This window comes from Strix uralensis, chromosome 2 (assembly GCF_047716275.1).
Source record: "Strix uralensis isolate ZFMK-TIS-50842 chromosome 2, bStrUra1, whole genome shotgun sequence".
Taxonomy (NCBI): domain Eukaryota; kingdom Metazoa; phylum Chordata; class Aves; order Strigiformes; family Strigidae; genus Strix; species Strix uralensis.
Genome location: NC_133973.1, coordinates 90,471,207 through 90,486,952, shown reverse-complemented (window position 1 = coordinate 90,486,952; position 15,746 = coordinate 90,471,207).

Genomic DNA, 15,746 nt, shown 5'->3' with positions numbered 1-15,746 from the left:
TTGACATTCATATGCAATTGTCTTTTAGAATGGGATCATGTAAAATGTGTAAAGTAACTGAACAGAGATTCAAAGCATTGTAACCTCATGTTATCTGGAGTGTGCTTTAACCTACTGAAAACTCAGTGTATGGCCATTTCTGCATTTTTTCATTTCTAGTCAGGACTGAAATTGTGCAATAACTATCTTTCACTTGGTTCCTCATCACTTATGTTTCTGATTAGCATTAGAGGAAGAAAATTAAATGACAATGAAGAAAAGCAAGTGCAAATATTGCAGCTTCCAAAAGGGTCATTCTAATTTGGGTGAAATGTCATAGAGGGTTTCATGATATCTCAGCCATTTCCTTTATTTCTGTTCATTGTCAGCAGAATGAACTTGCTCCTATTATGTTAAAAATAAAGTACCAAAGCTGTATTTTTAGATTAAATATAAGAGAATGATAACCCATTAGCCCATGTCCTCACTACAGATTTCTTGCCTGCCTACTCTAATGACGTGAATGAGGAACACTCCTTCCTCTATTTTAGACACAGTATGCCCTTGCAAACAAGACACTTTATTTTAGTGGGAATTTCCTGGTTATGTACAAGTTACATCCCTCAGACATGAATCCTGTACATTTAGATTGATGCAACCCTTCCTTTGAATCACTTGACTGAAATGCACATTTCTTTCATAGTTGTGTTATGCCAGAAGTCCAGATGCAAAGAGCAAAAAGCCATGAGAATTAGGGCAAAGAAGATAAGATGCCATAACATTTAAGAATGCAATTGCAATTTTGTCTGCTGTATGATAGTTTTTGTAGTAACATCCAATTTGCCAAAAGTGTCTTGTCAGTACAAATGTAACAATGTTAAAATTAATTCCTACTAAATTTAAAGCCCTTTTATGGACTGATAAGTGCAGAGGGACAGATGTACTGCTGTTTATTGATGGTATAAAGCAATTGGGGTTAGTTAATACTGTTCTACTTCAGACCAGCAATGAGCCTGCCAAGGTATCTCTGTGCTTACCCTCACTGTTAAAAAAAGATATAGTCCACCTCCTTTCTCATAATTTCTTTTGCAGTTGCTATTTTAAACAACCTCTTTACCCCATTTAACATTTTAAACCCCAGCAGGCTCAATAGGCGAAACATGAAACTGGTGTATGTATATATATATATATATATTTCTTGCATCTGGAATAAAAAGTAACGGAACAGCTAGAGAATTGGATACCTTTCCTAATTTTTTCATATTAGCTGCAAATGTGTAATCGGTGTTTCCTACCACATATCAGTGGCTGAGTGATTAATATGTTCTTAAGAATGTAAGTCAACCATCGTTTCTGAGGTCTTCATGTCCCACTTATTGCCTCCTCTTGACAGGTGATTTGCTTCAAGACCATGACAGTCTGCTAAGCACCATGAACAGCTATGGATCTAAACATTATTGTGCAAGAGCAAGATTTGGCAGGGTTTCTTATTAACTGATGGATGGGTTAAATTCTCCACTCTTCAGAGAAGCCCCACACAGCACTGTGGTTATGTCTGTGACAGCTAGCACTGGCCTAGATAATGCCTGGGTGTGCTATGGGGATAATGCATGATAAAGACTGTTCCAGTAAGAAATCTGGACACAGCCACCCTGTTTTGGTGTGTATGGAGTGGGGGGAAGAGGATTTAGATGTGTCCAAGTAAGTTGTGCCATGCCACTGATCGTTGTGTCCCTGGCTAATCCTATTTACTGATACAGACATATCCTGCAAGTTCCAGGGAGGCCTTGAAGACAGGGTTACAGTGGACCTTGGAGCTGCCTTCTGCACAGGGGGGAATGACATACAGCTAGTGAGCCACTCACCTCAAATGTAAGCAGACAGAGCTCTCACAGAGTCAGAGATGGATCCACTTGTAATGCAGATAGTGGAGAAGATAAGCAGCTGATGGAAAAGGGTCATCTGGCAAAACAATGTTTCAGCCTGAACTGTAAGGGAATTGGCAGCTGTGGAACAGGGAAGAAGAAAAGCCCATCCCTTTTTAAACCTAGATGGAGAGCTACCTAAATAGGTTAATGAGTCTTGGCAGGTTTGCCATAGGTTGTCTGTGGAGCCCTGCGTTGTGTCTCAAAGAGTATGATGCAAATGAGACCTTCAGCAATGCCTAGGCAATGGTGGATGGATTCTGGCTAAATGGAGCTCTGTTTTTCCTGATGTCCTTGTTTATCCACAAAAAGTGTGCTGGGGCTGTACTCTTGTGAGAGATGACTTGTAAAAACAGGCCCTGAAAGAAACAGGCCTGCGAGAAACAAGGACAGAGAAAAACAACATGAGAGTAATTTCTGATCTAGGCATATGCATGATAGATGCTAAACCTGAAGTAGCTTTTATAAGATTTCTTTGCATGAATGAAATCAGTTGCCTCTGAAGGTGATTAATTGCATCTGGACATCAGGGCATAAGATTGCTCAGAGGATTTGTCTTCTGGGCAATATACCATTCTCTCTCCTTTGAGTCTGGTAAGAGTATAGTGACTAGTTCAGATTTGATTTTCAAGATTCTAGATGTTTAAAACTAGATGAGGTGAAGCCCAGTGTCTGAGTTCTAGCTGGAAGAAGATTTAGGTTTGGATAAATAAGTTAAAAAGAGAAACTTTTTCCTGCATCTCTTTGTTGTGCTTCTTGAGTTTCCTCATCTTTCTCTGTGTCTTGTCACATAAATTTTACATCCACTCAAGGGCAGTTGATGTCATATTGCCTTTTTTATCATTTATTCCTCTTCTCAACATCTGTTTCCTAATGAACTAATTCTTCATGTGTAGCTTCAGTCACCATTTAAGCCACCAGTAAATTCAGATCACTTTTTCTAAACAATGGCTTGTTGCACATTCCATACAGTTTCCATTTCTGAAATCACAGTCAGACTGTAAGACATAGTTTGATTCAAATGGGTTAATATTCACGATCAAGAGGAAACGTTTCCTTTATCTCTATTTTGGGTATAAGGAACTAGCCAAAAGCTGAGACCAAAACAAACTTTTTCTTGGCATTGACTGAGATAATTTGGACCCAGTCCTACTCTTCTGGAAATCAATAATAGCACTCCCATTGGGCTTCTGGAGGGACAGGACAGGGTCCTTTATAATAAATATCTTCGGTGAATTCAATTATCTTAAAGTTAAAAACAGTGATACCAAAAGAAATAAATTAGCACCAGGGGTATATTTTTCTGGACAAAATCCAGGTTTAATAAATATGTCATGAGTAAAGGACACAGGATACTCTACATTAATGAACAGACTTTGACAGTCTAACATTTTTTGTACTTAATAAAAGGCAATGTTCTCTGATAAATGGAAATTTTCTATAATAGAGCATCAAAATGTTTAAAACTATTCACAATATCTGAAAATCTGAAACTGAAAATCATTATTGTACAAAAAGTAAGTTGAATGGATTTGATGGCCTATGCTGTCTGGCTGGGTGTGCACAAGTAACACTGAAGACAGATTTTGACCTGAGAACTTTAAATTATCATGCAAGTAGTTTGATAAATATGAGTGGCAAAATTTGGACTGTTTTAGTTCCAACTAATGTAGGAACTTAACTGAGTCATTTGTACTTAGAGTTTAGTTTTCCCAGAACCCCTAGATTCAATGGGAAAAGATAACATATGCAGAGTGAGATCTGGGCCATATGAAATCTGAAGGACCTATCTCTCCTATTAATAAGAAAGGAAACTTAGAGCAATAACGTTCTTAATTTACATGTCTCTTTCATCATAGCTTATTAGAAAACTAAGCAATATGAAAGCATGAGCTCATGCATTATTCTGCAGTTGTCAGTATTTTTAAGTTGTTAGAGTAGTCCCTGACATGGTTTGACTAGCAATAGCTATCTATATGATGTCAGAGCATTTGAGAGTACACCCGAGGGTCTGTTCCCAAGAGGTACTATGAATGATGCCACTCTTCTTTGGGAGGTGAAAACATTTCTCAGTAGAGACTCTTAACAAGACCAGTTGTCCTCAGAGCTGAAGAGCAAGCCCAAGCCTTTCTATTAGAATGTCTAGGCCCCACCAATGAAGTTAAATGGGTAGAATTTGTCTGAGGCAAGTGATTTATCTCCTCTCCTCTCCTCGATACATATGAATGCATTTCAGATAGGTTTACTTAGGATGAGTTCTCCAAATTCTGCAGGGGGACTATAGGAGTTTGCAATGATTATTACTTCAGACCTTTTTGCCTAGCATCGACTTAGGTGCCCAGTTTGAAAAATAGAGATAACTGATGACAACAAAGTCAGTGCTTGAAGTGCTTGGTCTTAAAATGGTTTCAGCCTCCAGAAAACTGGCTTGAAATCTGGACTTGGTTCCAAATGAAATACATTGTTGGCTCGGAATTAGTGTCCACTGGAGCTTTGTCAATATAATAAATTCACATTACTATTTGTCTGCATTTGACATAATGGGCAATGGGTTTCAAAGCACAACGTAAAAGAACAGGGCATCAAAAGCACGTGTTGAAAAAGCTTTTCTTATAACAATGGACAAACACAATAAATTCCAAAGGTTTGATCTGGGTAATTGCTCAGCCTCTCCTGAGTTTAAAATGGATGCTGCAAGTTGTGGGAGAAGAAATTATGTTACATGATTTCCAAAATGTCCCAATCTTGGGTGGACTGGAAAATACAGGGCCACAATAAGGGCTTTACATGTTTAGTACAAGTTGGCACATTTGGGCCTAGGTTTGGCTTGTGTCACAAACCAGCTCTTTTCTGATGTCTTCATAAACCTTACTTCTCATTCTAAAAGGTTCCTACCCTTGCTGCTCCACCTAATATTTTTATTTTCTCTTTGAAACAGGATAACCTATTCACTCTCACTCATCTGTAGCCACAGATGTGTACTTTTTACAGTCACTGACAATTATATTTTTTTCCAGAATGAATTCATAGTTCTGGATTTACCAAGATGCTCTCACCACTGGCATACTCATCTGCACAGGCATGCATATGTAATCCTTGTTTTGCATCTGAGTCTGAAATGTCTAGGAAAGATGGTTGTCTGCCCAGATCTGAGAAACAATGGCCCCAAGTCATAACATAAGCCTCTTTTCTGGGCCATGCATAAAGAAGACACAAGCAGAAGTCTGTTCTCCAGTTGAACAAAGGAAAATATTGAAACCCCAAATAGATACTCCTTACAATGTCGAAAAAATGACATAGAGAAACTACAAAGTGAGATCTGTTCACCTGCATACCCCAAAGATGCAGCTCCTTGTGTCTACTAGGCTGCTCAGCACCTTACTGAAGCAGCTCCTCATACAGACTAAGGAAAACTGAGAAAACAGAAGGCTTACACATTCTTCTCAGTAATAGACTGAGGAAGATGAGGGGAAATGTTCCCAACTGTTCTATTCTGTGAAAATAATGTTACCTCTAAAACATGTTATTGTTTTAAAAGTCTTATGTCCTATGTCTTATCAGTATGGAGAAAAAAAAGAATCTGATTAGAATCTACTCTTTTTCTGCAGTGCATGAGGAAAGAAGGGTAGAAGAAAGGAAAATAAAAGACTTCAGTCTTTTTTGTTTCTACATTCTCACTGCAGAGACTGTTTCAGATGTGGCAGAAAGTTAGCATTTCTTATCATCCCAAGAACATCTGACTACATCTGTATAAGTAAACTGAACATTCCCAGGGAACATCCCAGGCACAGGAATTTGGAGGTCCATGCTGTTAAAGTATGCTATAGTCCATAGCACAGCTCTAGTGGCTAGCTATCACCCTCCCAAACAATACCTGAGCATGCTTCTGGAGTTAGCAGGGGAAAGAGCTATTCCCAACAAACAGTTAGAGTATAGCTATTTTGTCTTGAAAACCGAGAGGTTAACTGTATGGATGTTGGCTGTCCCATGCTATTCAGCCTCAGTGCCATGGAATAGCTCGAGCCTACTTATTTCACTGTTATAGATTTGGCCTCAGTCCAGGGTCTAAAATTGAAAAGACTCTTCTTTGACTTGTCTTATCTATACAGATTAAGTAACATTGCAACAAGAAACTGCTGCTGACGTTCCACCATCTGACTGACACCGGCATTTGGCCATTCCCCTTTAAATGAAGAGCTATACATTTTTTGAACAAATGGAAATAGCAAAGAACTGGATGTCAAGATATGTAACATCTAAACCTGAAATAAGTGACTGCTGATACTGACTGCTACCTTATTTCTCTTAAGGACTTCAGAGTTTCTTGAAATAGAACATATATAATATCCATAAGCACGGATAGGTTAGGGAGAAGCACCACAGAGCAGCCTGGGACCATTGCCCTTGTGTCCTTCTGTCCCTGTGTGACTACTGCTTCATTTATGATTCCAAGAATTTCTTTTGAATGGGAGTCTTGAGGAGGAACCAATCTGTGTTTGAGATGGCATTGGGATAGCAGGACTTTGGAAGTCTGACTGACTTTTTGTGACATTATTTTGTCAAACTGATTGGTCCATCCCTTCCTTACCCACACCACGCTTGGATCCACCAGGGCTCTCAGTCACCCATTTGCATGAGCAACAGAATTCCACACCAACCAAAGAAGGGTCTATATGTGTATAGTGCCATTTAACATGTAATGATATTAATGCATTACTTTCTAAACAAAAATAGATGTTTTCAGAGGGAAATGAATGCTATAGCTTGATGGAAGAAGTTTATGAGCAGTTCTATCTGACCCAGGATAGATTTGTAGCAACTGCTGAGAGGTAATTACCCACTAGTATTAGCTAGAAAAGGGGATAAGCATTTTGCTTAAGGTTTTGCTGTCATCAGTTCACTTTAACTATGTAGTGACAGGAGGGAGGGAAAAATACTGGGAAGGAAATGATGAATTGGTGTTTTTGCAAAGCTTGACACATCACCGCTTTGGACTGGCTGAAAACTTAAATAAAATATTATGATTATCACAGTACAGTGTGGTTATTTTTAATAAAAAGAAAAAACTATGGGACATTTTTCACTTTTCCACTACAATTTTGGCCATCACATAGTTTGTTGTTTGCCTTGATTTATTACAGGTCTCTCTCTCTCTCCCTCTCTGTGCTTTTCTCAAAAAACGAAAGAAAAATGGAAAGAAAAGGGGAAGGAAAAACAAAAATATTTTTTTTCAACTATACATTAGTGCTTGTGAGTGACCATAAACATGATAACCTTAGGCATACGTTGTAGGTTTTCATCTCAAGCAACTGATTCCCAAAGTACAATGACAGGAATTCAAGTTAGTATGTAACAGGGCCTTTATTTCCCCAGAGATACAAGTGTGGAAGTCAAGGGAAATACAATGACGTTGTTAATGTTGTATTTATAACTGTTAGTAGTCCCACCCTCGGCTTCATTGTCTGAAGTGCTACTGCTATTTTCATAAAAAAGCACAGCAGGCAACTTCTATTTTATACAAATGATTTATTTCTACACATGCGAGGAAAAAGCGTTTTTATTGGCTGTTTGTGATCTATTAAAAGAATCTTGTCACGATGTTTTATGCTTTAAAACCCTTTGATAAGATAAGCTAGTTAATAATCGGACAGTCTTTTGAAGGTATAAGATTCCAGGCATTAATTTTCATCTCACAAAACATAATCTAACTTTAACCATTATTTCTGTACTGATAAATATTCTTATTAAAAATGGAAAAATTGATGTGAAAGTAAGTTCAACAAAGCCATCATGAAAATTTGCTGTTAATGCGATGAGTCAACTCCCGATTCCTAACATAATTCCAGATGCTTGAATCATGCCCTTCCAAACTCCTTTTTTAAAATTTATGTGGATCTTTTTTCTCTTTACATCTTTATTATTTTCTTATTTCTTTATGTTAATTTCTTTCTTCTACCATTCTTTTTGTTGTGTTCAACTATAATGGAAAGAGGACATACAGTTCCCATAAAATCTTTTGTCAACTGATTGCCCATTCCTCATTATAATTCGCAATACTTTTACAAAATAACTTATTTCATAAAAAAGGAATGAGATTATAGGAAACATAGTTAGACCCATCACTCAGAACGCCAACTGAATTGAACTCAAAATCAAACCAATCAAATCTGTAACTTTGTTTTTAAATGGTTACAGGGCATTATTTGCTGCTAGATTAGATGTGTCTGTCAGTATATTTTAAGAAATTACTATTTTCATGTATTTTTGGGGCAGTCAAAGTTAGGAAGTGTTTGAGAGAAACTCATGCCATGAGGTTGTCATGAAACACAACTTGATTAAGTTCAAATGACCTTTAAATAATCATTTGGACATTTGTTGGTTTATCCAAGCTTTCCAAAGTTTGCCCATGATTTTCTGTATGAAAACACGTCATTAAATACTTAACTAGTTCCCAAGTTTGAAGTGAATGCGGCCTGACAGAAACTTCACAAATCTTTGTAACGTGGTTTTACATATCCAACCAAAGTAACATTAAGTGAATTGAGTGAGTTAAGTGAATTAAGCAAATTGCGTGATTCAGCTGCTAATCAACTAAACCGGTTTTTGGGAAAGCAAGAGAACAGGGTTTTGATTTTAAGGTGTTTTGCAGATCAAGCAAGATATTTCCTTTACAAGACTGCTGAAAATAAAGGAAATCTGGTTCGATCTCAAAGGATTCCTGTGAACTCCAGTGAGATGAACTCATGTCAGTATTATGAAATATGGTTCACCCCTGAACTGATGTGTGAATGAAAGCTTTGAAGACTTCTTTGAGTGGTATCAGAAGACGAGTAGTTAAGAAATAACTAGGAAGTTGAAAAAAGGTGTCAAAGGTATTTTAGATTACACAGATAGAAGACAGAGACACAGACATCCCCGCAGATATCCAGGACTGAATACAAGAAGATCCTGTCTGAAAGGCAGTCGAAGAAATACTTTAATAAAAGAGCTTCTTAAGAGCTGTGGGCCAAAAAGGAGGATTATGTACTATAGGGTGAAGAATTCTTTGGACTTTTCTTATTCACCTGAAACACTAATCAACCCAAAAGGAAGGAGAATATGACTTTACCAGAGAATTAAGTTCTTAAGGAGAAGAGGAAATCTGAAACAGCTGCTGTGTCTGTCATTAACAGGTAAATCCCACTGCTCCAGAGACCTGGAGTGGTCACTTTCCAGATATCTTTGTGTGGATGTTCTTAGTGGCTTTGGTAAGGTTTCCGGGATGTTTAAGAGGGACCAAATCACAAAGATAGAAATGTTACATATATGTGGGAGATATTTAATATTTTATGTGAGTTTTGTCCTGTGTTATCATGCAGGAGTCTAAGTGGTCTGTGTTCTGCTGTGCCTTCCCTCACTCTCAATTATCAAAAATAGCAAATGCAAATGACTGAATTTTAGCAGGCTTATGTAGCAAAATGTATGGTAAATAGGATAAGCTGAAGAGCTACAATAATATGCAGCTTGAGATATCTTTTCATGCTAAATATTTGAACTTATGCTTATTCTGTATTCTGTTCCAGTTTTTTTTTTTTTTTATACTTACTCAGTTCCTTATCATCCTTCCTTTGAAAGTCTTAGCTCATAAGGCGTCATTTTTTTGACATTGGAAATCACACAATTGCAGAATCACAGAAAAGCTGGAAGGGTCCTCTGGAGGTCATCTGGTCTACCCCCCTGCTACAGCTGGTTGCCCAGGACCATGTCCAGACAACTTTTAAATATTTCCAAGGATGGAGACTCCACAACCTCCCTGAGCAACCTGTGCCAGGGCTCAGTCACTCTCACAGTAAAAAAATGTTTCCTGATGTTCAGATGGAACAGGTGGGGATTCAGCCTGGATTTCATGCTTGCAAGGTTTGGAGGCAGTTAAGGAGAAGTCTAAATGGCATGATGAAATCTCATCATATATGGTCGTGCCCTGTGCCCTGAGAATAAGGCTTCAATAAAAGACTTGTACCTTACAGAGAGGGTATTTTAGCCAATTCAGGAGTATGAAATTACTGTCTGAACTAGAATTATGATTAATCTCTTAGTATATGCAGATGTGTGGACAGAGTTGAATAGGTGGAAATTATACTGATCCTGGTAAAATACATTTATGCCATCACTGCGTAGGTAAGAACTTAATAGGTCCTTTTGGACACATGGTGCAGTGTCTCTGCAGCAGTAATCAATCTGCTGTCAGAGGAAAAGTTATACAGTCATAAGTGGTAGAGTTGGAAGATCTGATAGATCTTTTCTGTGCCCACTGAGATCACACTGCTTTTTACTTAATACATTTGCAGAAACCTTTTCTACCACCAGCAATAATGCCAGCATTCCCTTACCTTTTTACTGTTAAAATCGTGCTAAACGTGAGAAATAGCTGCCTGAATAAGTCTAGGGGACTTGATTATCCTCCATATTACTGATGATCTTTTAAGTATACAATTTTATAAATTCATTTATCATGCGAGATGATGTGTCAGCATGTTTCTTTCTGTTTCCACTTCTGAACCTATAAATATATTTGATTCAGCTGTGCCTTCTTTTTGTAGTAAGCTTTTTTTTTTTTTTTTTGTCCCCCTAGACTGTGGCTGAAATGCAGAAAGCAGCAAAAGAATTATGAGTCCAAAATAATTAGATATTGATAATTTCTTGGACAAGAAGAGCATGTTAGAACATTGTCTTAATAAAGTGCTGGTGATGCCATGTGCTCCATTCTTTATCCTTCAAAAGTGACTTGGGTTCTTTCCCCATGAATAACCTGTATGATTTCTTCTTTTCTCTCTCCGGTAACACAGGAGAGAAAGTAATGCCTTTATCTTCCCATAACAAATTCTGAATGCTTTCTTGTTCCAAATGTGTAATGTACATGATAACTTCAGAGGCTTCATATAAGTTTTTTCTCTCATCAAAGTACCACACAGGTGGAATTGATCTGCCAATATGCTGATCACTCTTTTCCTGACCCAGTAAAACAGTTAAACAAATACTCCAGTGGATTCCTGGCTGAACTTCCCTTGACTGAGGACAGTGTGCAGGGCTAAGTCCTTAGTTACATTATACTGACAAGCTCATTTTAAGGCATATAAACAAGTGATACTGTCTTAGCCAAAAAACAGCAATGAGACAAGCTAAAGAAGAAATTAACAGCTCATAATCTGATCCAAAATGTCTCTCGTCAGTGTAAAATACTAACTATTCTAGTGTTTTTAATTATATAATACTTATTGCTTTGAATAAGCAAGCCCCAAAAGACAGCAATAATCTAAAACCAGACCACAGAAGCATTTGGAGCAATTTTTGTGACAAGCTGTAATTTGTTCCAGGAGAGACAATATAATAGTAAATCATTCTAAATTTGAGTTGTTTTGATTTGTTTCTCTTAATTCCTTTTAAGACGATAAAGTATAATGCTTTCTTTTTTCTACCCATGCTAGTCTCACTTCCAAGGGACCCCTAAGAGAGGACTAGACTTCTATAAGCGATTAATTGTCTAACGAGAGTCAAGACCATGTCATGACTGGAGAAGAAAACAATGATGTTTTTATCCAACTTTCTTTCAAGGCTTTAAAGAAGAATTGATAGGAATTTGCCATCTCAATCCTGAGGTAAATTGCATAAGGTTTTTATGCTTTAGCCTGTCATGCACATTGCTTTTGTTATTGCACTGAAGGAGCAAAATTTACTGTCTATTGACCCCTCATAAAACAGTACAAAACAGACAAACTTGGGGCTTGATGAAACTAATTTTGAATTGCTTTTCTGTCTGATGTGTTTTCCAAGAAGGTATAGCCAACCAGTATGTCATAATCTAACTCTAAAGAGACTGATTTCCTGCTCATGAGTAGAAGCAGTTAGTAAAGTTTCTCAGGAAAGTGATTTTTATTAGAAAACTGTAGTTTAAACAAAAATCCTTTGCAGAAATGTGCTGCATTAGATTCATAAGAAAAGATTTCGCAAACCTAAGATAGAACCACTTTTGGCATGGGTTTGGTATGCAGCATGAGTGATTCTGTTTTGTACAAGATATTTAAACAAGGTCAGTTCATCTGCAGTTATCTTGGTCCTTTGAAATTACTACTTGGAAAAGAACTAATTTTGGAAGGCCAGGTCAGATAGGAGCTGTCTTCCTAGTGCTGTGTGACCATTTGTATCCTTATTTTGTAGGTATCTGCCATAAAGAGAAACGAAGCAAGGAAAAAGAGAAAAAACCCTGGTGTGGTTACAATGAGAGCTAGATCACATCTCAGGAATTACGCAGGTGATGGAGAGTTGAAGCTGAGGTGATGTGCATACAAATAAGACTACATTCAGGTACCACATAACTTGAAATATTCACATGTCTTAGAAAATTTGCTCTGTGACTTCCATAGTTCCAACTACACCCAGGTTTACTCTGTTTTTAACAGAGCTGAGCATGTGAGCCTAAATGAGTTGCAATTTGAAAAGTGAATATTTCTTTGCCTATCTTCTCTGATAGGCCTGATACAACTAAGGTGTTCTGGACATGTATAATACATGCTGACAGGTTTTTCTGCCACTTTCTTTAAAAGGGTAGCCCGTGGCTTTATGATGATGCCTTTTACACAACAACTCAATGGGCTTTTGCACCAGCTACCAGGACTTTTGCTGTGTTTAATTTTATCCAGGTACTGAGTGAACTGGGAACAGAAACGAGAAATTTAGCGTCTTCTCCTGATACTGTTTCTGACCATTTAGCTAGACCATAATGCTCATAGGGATGCTTTTCCTTTCTGACCTAAAGATTTGGCTGCACATAGTAGAAGTATGTTTTTATATATCACTTTTCTTGTAGGGGTCCAGATAGCAGAAGGAAAGATTTCAGCTCTGAGGAGCAGTATTCTGAATGCATGGAGACTTAATGGCACAATTAAGTGCCTTGATTCATTCTCTGCTTTGTTGACTAACTTAGAGCTCTTTTTAATAAGGACTCAAATAAAAAATTGGCATGTCAATTCCAGAATGTATTTTCCCTGCCTAGAGCTGAATTAGAGCTCCCTATCCAAAGCAGAGGGCAACCAGCTGTCAAATAGTATATACTTTGTAATAACACTGAGTATTTTTAAACAGTACTTTCATAAGAAATGTAAGATTTCTGTTTTTAACAGGTCTTTGAAATCTTCTGAATTCTAATAATGAACTTAAGATGTGTTAGAAATTGTTTTAGCCTGTCAGCTTAAGGTAATTATTCTTTTTAAATGTTAATTATCTGCAGGGATAACAATTTGAAAATAGTCCCAGAAGAGAAATGTTTTATACCTGTCAAATTACTGTAATTGTTTGGGGTTTTTTTTCTGTTTTGATTTTGTATTTTTAATTTTAAGTTGTCTCACAGATTGCCAGATCTTGCTTCAAGATGAACTGCAACTACTGTTACTATTATTATTCTTCCAAACAAGCCTAGACCCACCAGAAAAAACAAATTTAGACCAAAGGGGCTTTTCCTTTTGGGTGTGCTGCAACTTTACAGCCTTGTGAGTTTGAAAGTGATCTCACCAAAAGTATTAAAAAAAGGTATTTGGAAATTTTTTCCTATATAAAGGAAGATGGGATGTGGAGAGAAAGAGGGAGAGAAGAGGAGAGAGATGAAAGTTCCAAGGGAGTGAGGGAATATAATATGGAGTCCCATAGGAGACATGCTCATTTAATGTGAAAGTCTAAGGAGAAACATCTGAAAGCTCTGCAGTGTGGTCAGGTTTAAGGGAGAACTCTTGCAGATACCAGATCATAGAACTGTATTTCAAATACATACTGAATTAAATAACCTTATAAAGGAGTGTTCCCACCCAAATGAGCGAGCAATGTGTGCTCGTGGCCCAGAAAGCCAACTCTATCCTGGGCTACATCAAAAGAAGTGTGGCCAGCAGGTCAAGGGAGCTGATTCTGCCCCTCTACTCTGCTTTCATGAGACCCCACCTGGAGTACTGTGTTCAGCTCTGGGGCCTGTAACATAAGAAGGACATGGACCTGATTGAGTGGGTCCAGAGGAGGGCCATGAAGATGATCAGGGGGCTGGAGCACCTCCCTTATGAAGACAGGCTGGGAGAGTTGGAGTTGTTCAGCCTGGAGGAGAGAAGGCTTCAGGGAGACCTTATAGCAGCCTTTCAGTACTTAAAGGGAGGCCTACAGGAAAGCCAGAGAAGGACTTTATACAAAGGCATGTAGTGACAGGACAAGGGGCAATGGCTTTAAACTGAAAGAGGGTAGATTTAGATTAGATGTAAGGAAGAAGTTCATCACTATGAAGGTGGAGAGACACTGGAACGGATTGCCCAGAGAAGTTGTGGATGCCCCTTCCCTAGAAGTGTTCAAGGCCAGGTTGGATGAGGCTTTGAGCAACCTGATCTAGTGGAAGGTGTCCCTGCCCATGGCAGGGGGGTTGGAACTAGATGATCTTTAAGGTCCCTTCCAACCCAAAACATTCTATGATTCTATGATGACCTGCCAAGGTCCCTTCCCACCTGAATTATCCTGTGATCCTGTTGGGTACTTCCCAAATACCAACATCATGGTTACAGGTGAAATATGGTAAGGTACATATTTCAGAAAGTTCTCTGAGAATTTGACTAACAATTGATCTAAGTGCAAAAAAATACTGGGTCATGTATAATTTCTAGGATTTCCTTCCCCCTTTTCTCAGTAGGTGTTTTATTTTCAAACTTGCAAACAGACACATCCAGTGATTGGATTTTACACATCACAGATTACACCTTCTTCCACAATAACCTTCAGAAGAGCACAGACAAAGGAAATTAGTGTGTCCCTTGACCTGAGCACCATTTCTGGCTATTTTATGATCTAGTATAGATATAGCCTCTGGGCATAAGCATTCACTGCATGGTAGCATGCTTAGGCAAGGCCACTCATAGGTGGACTCTTGGCCCATGTGGTAGCCATACGAACATAGGGTATTCTGAAAGTGAAGCACATTCCCACGCTGCTTTAAGGTGTTTGTATCAAAGACAGATAGCCACAGCCGTAACACCAAAGGTTTTCTTACAAGATGAAACACTTGACAGCACTTAATTAGCTTTGTAAAAATCAGGCAAAAATACACGCTTATAGGGAAAAAGATGACCACATCCTTGGACCTTTGTGAAATCAAGCCATTAAATTATACCAACCTCTACATCACTGATTTACTATCTTTCTGTCAGACTGCCCTAGGAAAGCATATACCACTAAGTTAGTGCTCTGAAATACCTAGGAAATACATCTGTGGAAGAAGAGCAGAAGAATATACACAAAAGAAATCTGTAATTCTCAAAATTTTTGACAAGCAGGGCCCCTTTATGGCCTCATTTGTCTCTATGTGACCTTTGGCTGTCTAACTAGCTTTAATTGCTGGCTGTATTTGAAGCCCTGCTGGGCTGGAGAGTTAAGTGACAAATGTGGTAACTGGGTACCAGTATAAATATTCTCTCTCCTGTCCTAGATTACTTGAATTGCTGCTAACTATAGGTTAGCATGTTGTATTTTTATTGTTTTTCCTAAGAATTTTCATCTTTATGTATGTGGCTAATTTAATCCACTTATTTAATTAAAACAACTAAAACTATTATCGATGGTTGGAGAAAAACAGAATTAGATTGTTGCTCTTTCCTATCACATTAAGCAAAATAATGTAAGTCCCTTATTTTTAAAAGTCATATATTTATAAGTCATTCCCTGGTCACAGAAGCAGTAATGTCATCATGATGTCCCATGAACCATTGGTGCACCCTCATGATTTTCTTTCAAATAGAATGACACATGAAAGAAACAAGATTTTTTTAATAACAGCAGCATCCTTGT